Raw genomic sequence first — 6,220 nt, forward strand, 5'->3', positions numbered from 1 at the left:
ATAACGCTTAAAATATCTCTTTGGTAAATTGTATGTACACAATATGTCATCATTAACTATGGTCACCATACTACATAATTTGTGTCCAGAACTTATTCATTGTACAAGTAAATGTTTGTACACTTTGGTCAACTTATCCCTACATCCTCCACACCTAATTCCTGGTCAGTACATTTTTGTTACTGTGAGTTCCTTTTGCAAATTCTACCTACAAATAAGATCATGTGGTATTTGGGTATCTATGTCTGGCTTATTACACTTAGGGAACGTCTTCCAGATTCATCCAAGCCAAAAATGAGATTTCCTTCTTTAAGGACAAATAAATTGTACAAGGGCTGATCAAAAAATATAATATGTGTTATATTTAAAATAAAATGTTACAGCACAAGACACATTGCCATTAGCGCCCCTAGTTTAGAACACACTCGTCCCATCATTGTTGCCATTCTGAAGCATTTTTAGAAGACCTCTTTCATGCGGGTCTAGGTAGTATAATGAAAAATTCAGTGAATGCCGCTGCCTAGTGCCAAAACAACAGAAAAAACAAGCTCATAACTGTCTGGCGTGGTGGCGCACACCTGTAATCCCAGCACTAGGGAGGCTGAGGCAGGAGGATCATTGCAGGTTCAAGACCAACCTGGGCTACAAAGTAAGCTGAAGGCCAGCCTGAGTTGCATAGCGAGACCCTGTCTCAAAAAGACAGAAAAAGAAAAATTCATAAAAGTAGTACAGTGTACCCTTCTCTGCTCTATTCACTAGAGCTGGCACTAGTGACTTCCAGCACTTCCTAAACATCAAAATGATGATAAAAGGTAATGGCTAAGTGTGTTCAAAGAAAGGTAGTGTTTTCAGGGGTAATGTTATGGTTTGTATCTGGGTGTTCCCCCAAAGCCTCATGCGACCATGGGGCAGCCTTTTAGAGTTTGATTGACTATGGGTGTGAGAGCTGCACCCGCCCTGGGGTGGATAGTTTGCATATGTAAGGGAGAGCAAGAAGCTGCTTGCAGCTGTTCCTGGCTTTTGTTTTTGTTGCTTTGCTGTGTTCTGCTGCCATGAGCTGTAGCTCTCTGCCATGTGCCACTCTGCCTTGTAACCTGCCAAGTATGAACTGAAACCTCCACAAACTGTAAGCAAAATAAACCTCTCCTTCCTTAATTTTGGGCATCAGGTATTTTGTCCCAGCATTGAGAGAAAAGTAACCAAGACAGGTATTAACAGCAACATGTCTTTTACTATCTTAATTTTTAAATAAATTTAAGCCTAACCATGTTTTTGACTACATCGTATGCCCATAGGCCCTTAAATTTAATTGTTAATTACACGGTATAATTAACTGAAGTGAGAATACCTAACTGAGCTAAGTAGCTAGTGTCTAGAACCATTATTTCATGCTAGAACTGATTCACAACACATGCTTTTCTCTGACTGATTCTATTGTCATAAAAATAAATTGTCATTTCCTACAGATGCTATTTTCTATGTATGCATGCTATTTCTTATAATAATATTTTACCTATGTTAATATTTTATGTCATTTTTTATAAATTTGGCTTATATGATGGTCATTTTCATAACAACAATGTAATAAAATATGGTTTATGGCTTGTTACATTCTCTTCTCTGTACAGAAAATAAAACAATTCACTTAATAAACTAAAGTGGAATTTGAGTCTAATGGCATCTTACGGCAGGGTGACTATAAATGCTCATGAAAAAGAACTTCCGATTGGAGGGAAGGAACCTCCTGTCATTTTCATGGTTCTCCTAATAAATTGATTTCATAGGGGGAGGATGAGCAAGTCACCTATTCACTGGAGTTTCTGACTCCTCAACTCTAAACAAGGGCGGAGCGATCCACTGACATCTAAATTCTCATCCAATGAAGCGTTCTGTGTCTGTACTTAGGTAAGTTACTAAGACACACATGTCAGAGGAAGCATTTACCACAGTCTTATCTCTTAAGCATAATCCATAGCACAAGGAAGAATAATAAATAGTGCTTAAATTTTAACAGATGATTTGTATGAGTCCACATGAAAGCACCTGGAGAGAACACTTTTATGACTGGTATTAGATGACTGGGATCAAATTTTTCTACCAACTAGTAATAAAGTCTGTAAATAAACAGAAATTATTTGAAGAAACACTTCAAAGGCACCCAGGTTCTACTTTGTTTTATAGGAGAACTGCAATGTAGCTTAGAATGTTTTCAAAATGTAAAGCAAATACTTTAACAAGATGAAAATTAAGAGTGATTAGGCTGGTGAAGTAGTTGATGTTAAGTGAAAGAGCTATAAAGTTTAGTCTGGAAAAGAGATTGGGAGTGGGGAGAGGTAAGCAGATAATGGACTCTTTTCTTTTTTCTTTTTTTTGGTCTTTTTGAGACAGAGTTTCACTATGAAGCTCAGGCTGGCCTTGAATTACTTTGTAGTCCAGGTTCACCTTGAACTCACAGCAATCCTCCTGCCTCAGCCTCCTAAGTGGTGGGATTACAGGCACGTGCCACCATACCCGGCTTCCTTGTGATTCTTAAAGAAAAAGAAAGAATGGGTAGAACTAGGGCATAAGTGTATTATCTGGAAATATACATTTAGAAATGCCTTTTAAATTATTAAAATAGTCACTCAAGCAAAAATTATGTATTTTTTCAGATAAAGCCTTCCAGGTAAATTTAAGAACTAGTATCATTTTCTGATGCTTTAAAGTTTTAGGTGATCAATTTATATATATAAAGATATTCCTAATTTTAGAAAGAAGTCTGGGTGCAGTTTGCTCCCCCTGGGTATGAAGCAGTGGGAAGGACAAAGGCTCCAAGCTCCCCTCTGGCCATGGGTAACACTCCAATGTCTTTAGGGACAGTAGAGGCAAATCCTAGGCAAATAGTCTCATTACGAGTCTGAAGCATTTCCAAGGTTTGCCAACCTTCAAAGACAAACATACATTTCTCTAAATGCTCCTGCACCAAAATTACATCAATGTGTTCTTTAATTCTTGTATTTTAAAACCCATGATTTTCTTGTGGCGAGAGCCTCCAGGATGAAGATTTGCCAAAGCCAGTTGTGGCCCAGGCACATGTGCCAGCTGGATGTTCATACTTAACTTTGGGTTTTCTATTTTCCTTCTTGCAGTTTTGAGTAAAGGACCCTTTTTTGGCTCTTTTGGGTTCACAGATACTGGACCCTGAGTGAAGTCATCTTCACAACCAGGCCTTCATATGGTATCCCCAACAGACAGTAGGTTTGGTTCTCTTCTGAAAGATTTGACCAACACCATTTTTTTTAACTTCAGAGTTTCTGTGAAGAATTCAGAGCAACCTTCTGGTCTTTTATAGCTCTAAAAATATAAAGTTTTCTTTGACACATTTCACAGTTTGACTATCTGCCCTATTCATGCTATTGACCCTTAACTTGATCTTCCATATTACTGAACGCCTTATGCATGCACTGAAATCAAAGCTCCAATTACACAGAAGAAATGATCAGTATCAAAGCTACAGAATTCTGACTTTTCAGAATGGAATTTTAGATATATTGATTTTGTTATCTGCACTATCAAAAAATGGTGGACACAAGAATTTAATGATTTAGCTTTCTAGAATTTCTCTCCTGGATTTAGGATCATAGAAACTAAGACAAGAAGGACAAACTTTGAAGTTGTATAGTTTGAACTCCACACTTTTTAAATGATTGCATTATTTTCCTAACATGTTGGTGATTGGTCATAGAAGATAAGGATTTTTAGTCCTTGCTAGTACTCTTTGATCTATACCTGGCATCTACTTCACTTTTTGCCTACAGCACATATTCTTGGCTTCCACAGAATATCTAAATCTCTAAGTGCACAGCTACTGTAGTAAGAAAATGTCTTAGGACAATGTTGTTCAGTTGACTTGTGTACCAAATATAGGATTACATATTAAGTAGCCAAATAGAATCTTATTTCCTTTCTAATTTCCAAATGACAATAAAGCCAAAAGAACAGAATTGTATTATATCTGTATCATGCAAACAAGAAAGATCATTGTTTACTGACATTTTTAAGTGAAGGAAAAATATTTAAAAAATACATTATATCATGAATAAAGATAGCACAATAACTGTGGACCCATAACATTGTTTTATACCAGGAATCGAACTCAGGACCTTGCACTTACCAGGCAGGCACTTGTGTAGCTGAGCTACATCCCTGGCCCCATAACTGTGAATTTAAAACTTCAGGTTCTTTTGTAAATGTGGATTTTAGAAATTAGCTTTGAGTGCAAGTGAGTGAACCAAGATGAACACTTCCTTTTATGAACTTTTCTCTATAATATAAAATCACTTACTGCCATTGAGTTTTTTTTTTTTTTTTGTGGTACCAGGGATCAAACTCACAACCTTGTGCCTGCCAGGCAGGTGCTTATGCCACTGAGTTACATCCCCAGCCCCTGAGTTTTTATTTTGTTGTTATCATTCTTTCAACTGGTGGAACTATAAACATTGATTTGATTAACTTTTGTGGCAAAAGTTAATGTCAATGGAGATTTTTAGCCCTTCACCTTAGGACAACAATATGTGAGTTTAAAGAAATTTGTATATATAATGAAGGATCAGATCAATTTAACACACATTTAGTGCTACTTTATAGTGTGCCAGCTATGCTTTGAAGCTAACTACAATTATAAAGAAGAAACATGATCCGGCAGCATACATACAAAATGACAGTACCATTTGCCCATAAACTGGGAAATACAAAGGAGTTCAGGAAGTGTGTGTGCTATCTTACCCATGAGGTCTGCATGGTGTTATGGGAAGCAGTTTGGTGCACATAAATCTGGAAGACTGAGTGAAAAGCTTAGGATTTTCTTCTGCTTTGTGTATCCTACTGCCCATATTTTTGTCACTCTTTTAAAATAAAATAAATACCATCAATATATTAAAAGAGTGTTAGGAGAAATTAACTCCACAGGTAGGTTCGATCCATGGTTCAGACCTTGACTCTTCTACTGCTTATGTGTGGTGACTATGGTGGATTGTCAACTTTGATCTCAGCTTTGGGATCTACTCGGGGGAAGGTGGAGCATCATAATGGGCATGTCTGTGTAGGTCATGGATGTGTGTCCTTTAGGTTTATGTCTCATCTCTTCCCCTTCCTCTCTGGTGTGGAGCACCATAATGGGCGTGTCTGTGTAGGTCGTGGATGTGTGTCCTTTAGGTTTATGTCTCATCTCTTCCCCTTCCTCTCTGGTGTCTTTCCCCTGCCCTGCTTCTTGGCTAGCATGAACTGAGCACCTTCTGCCATGTTTCTGCCTTGGAGCCAGTCAACCGTGGGCTGAATCCCCTTAAAACATAAGCCAAAGGGGCTGGGGATTTAGCTCAGCGGCACAGTGCCTGCCTGGCAAGCACAAGGTCATGAGTTCGATTTCCGGTACCGGAAAGAAACCAAACCAAACCAAAACAAAAAAATGAGCCAAATTAAGTCTGTACTCCTTTACATTCTGAGTATTAGATATTGTTTCCCAATGATGGGAAAGTAACATAGTTTATTAGACGACTTTGAACAAATATTTTACCTTTTCATATCTCAAAGCATGTATTTGTCGATTAAGGATAATAATTTAATAAGCTTCCTTAGGTTCCTGTGGGAAGCAAATTAATTAATGAATGTAAGGTACTCATTTTACAAGCATAATACATGTTCCTACTCTGTCCTGGCTAATTTCATTACTACTGCATTTATACTTTAACATTTTAAAGAACTCAGGGTACAGATTCAGTTCAGTGAATTTTTTTAATTTCTAGAAACAATTTTCAATTTAAAGTATTTGATTCTTTTAAAGAATATATTCTATGGAGATTTAAGTATTATTTAAGTATTATGGAGATTTAAGTATTATTTAATGAATTCATGTATGTAGAGACTAGACTGTATCTGAAAAAAAAGAAAGAATAGTCCTGACATTGAGTCACAATCTTAGTTCTTATAAACACTGAACATTAGACAATGAGAAAATGAATCTAATCGTTAAGGAAACAATTCCTCAGATGTAAATGGATATAATAATTTTTGCCCTTCTTCATTGTTATAGTTTTATAAAGGTGATTTTCATCATATAGGACTGGAAGAATAAGTAGGAAGCAGACCAGGTTGGGTCCGGTGGGTTGTGTGAAAGATTTTTGGTCTTTATCTCACAGGTAATGGAAAGCCATATGATAATTTTTAATAAAAGAGAAAAATAATC

The sequence above is a fragment of the Chinchilla lanigera genome, unplaced genomic scaffold (assembly GCF_000276665.1).
Source record: "Chinchilla lanigera isolate Chin_1 unplaced genomic scaffold, ChiLan1.0 scaffold00019, whole genome shotgun sequence".
In the NCBI taxonomy this organism is placed as follows: Eukaryota; Metazoa; Chordata; class Mammalia; order Rodentia; family Chinchillidae; genus Chinchilla; species Chinchilla lanigera.